Source organism: Hipposideros armiger, unplaced genomic scaffold (genome assembly GCF_001890085.2).
Source record: "Hipposideros armiger isolate ML-2016 unplaced genomic scaffold, ASM189008v1 scaffold_1023, whole genome shotgun sequence".
NCBI classification, from domain to species: Eukaryota; Metazoa; Chordata; class Mammalia; order Chiroptera; family Hipposideridae; genus Hipposideros; species Hipposideros armiger.
Genome location: NW_017732373.1, coordinates 171,167 through 173,190, shown reverse-complemented (window position 1 = coordinate 173,190; position 2,024 = coordinate 171,167). Strand labels below are relative to the sequence as shown.

The window sequence follows — 2,024 nt, the reverse complement described above, 5'->3', positions numbered from 1 at the left end:
CACTGAATGAACCCACAGCTCACGTGACCCATCTCTCATTGGTGGACATTTAAGCTTCCATTGTTTTGCTATCATCAATAATGCTACGAGCCATTAATTGCCTTAATCGGCCAGGTAGAGTCTGTAAGTGCTGAGTCAGTATCACTGGATTCCCACGGAAGGCCTTGCTTTCCTCCACATGTGTCCTGCTTAATCCCAGTCCCGTGCTTCCCATGCTGCAAACATGTTGGTGTGACACTCCAGCTCCGTGTCCCTAATCAGAACCCTGTGCACCCACATTCCCTCCAGCAAAGGTGTCCTCCGCAGGCTCTGATTTCAGGCACGGATTTAAAACCTCTGAAAAGAACTACTTGTAGGCTCGAGATGGATAAGAACTCTTGAGTCTGTAAAACCTTGACTCTTCCTTTGTAATACCATTAGCCATCAATGAGAAGTCGCACAAAGAATTGCTGTCTCATCAATGTGTGGCCTGTGTTGTGTAGATTGCACCTGCATAATGAGATTTATCCTTTTGCCTTTTGAGAGCTTTCACATTCTTGGGCTGTAGAATCTGGAAATACATCTTTTTTCTAAATCTACCTTGCTAAAATCAGCATGAATACCTGACTACACCAAACTTATTTTTCATTCTAGCATAGCATTTAGTGACCTTTTAAACTATTTAGAATATGTTTCTTTTAAATACTCACTAAAAATGTAGAATATGAAATTCTTACTTTATTAATACTTACAATTTCTTGTATCTCTCCATTATGTTCTCCTAAGTGCGTTTACCTGAACCACATGAGGGCAGGGGTTCGGTGGGCCTTGTTCACTGTTCCAGTCCCAGCACTTGGCAGGTGCTAGCCATGGCATAGATGGACATTAAACAGCTGTTGAATGAATTAATGTTTAGTTAAGATAGAGGCGATACTAAAATGGTAATCATGTCAATGGGAGAAGTGTATGCGTATGCAATCATACAATACACACACATGCACATTTATAGCATGTTTTACAGTTATGTAGTATAGGTGGGATGATCTCAAAGGCAGTGAAAGGCATCTTCCTCTTGGCCTGCCGAAGGCTCAGAGTACACACTTAAGAGACCCAGACTTCCTCAGCCTGGTCGCTTGTATAATAGACACCACGAATGAAACTGGATCTGCTTAGCGTGCCTCGGTGTGAAAGGTATGTTGTTGCCACCATCAGGATTTGGTAATGTCAGGATGGGCGTCATGAGTAACAGGAGAGCAGGACGGCTGGGCGACCATTAGATGAGGGTCCTGGGGTCTTCTTCAGAAAGGAAAGGGTACTCGAGGAACCCACGCAAACATTTTCCTAACTCAGCCTTTTGTATTGGCCCAGCTTTGTGAGACTTTCTACAAGGATATATGACAGGGGAGATAATGTCAATAAGAACAACAACAAAAAATTAGGAACTTGATTATTTTTGCAGACTGAAACACAGGACTGTGAGGACAATAGGACATTTAGTTCTGCTTTTTGAACATCTGCACTATTTCAGGAATGGGTGGTAGAGGAACCAGTATCCATACATCTTTCATACACGTTCTGTATTTGCTTTCCTGACGCACACTGAGGGATGATCGTAGAGAAATAAAATTTTATAATGTATGTACGTAAAGGTGTATGTGTAAATATTAAGTACTCCCCTTATGCAAAGACATATTTGATTTCCCGCTAACACTAATAACAGTAATAATAATAATAGCTACAATTTATAACTATATGCCTGGTACTTTCATTCTCATAACTAGCCCATGAAATAGGTATTATTATTCCCACGTCTAGATGTGGAAACTCTGATTTATAAGTATTAAGCAACTTAATTAGAGCAAATATCTAGTTAAATAGGAATGTAATGCAAAACAAGATGGAAATAATTCAAAATTCATGATTTTATTCACTTGTACCACTCACTCTTCTGCCTCAACTTTTTGTAGAAATGCTTATAACATAGAATTCCATCTAGCCATGTGAGAAAAAAGAGAATTTATTTTACTTTGTTTTCTTCCATCTTG

General features: G+C 39.8%; 1 protein-coding gene across 1 annotated transcript in view; it reads left to right on the top strand.

Moving 5' to 3' along the window:
• The window catches only part of USH2A (usherin), a 465,799-nt gene that overhangs the window by 298,650 nt on the left and 165,125 nt on the right, over positions 1 to 2,024 (top strand). The window lies entirely within an intron of this gene.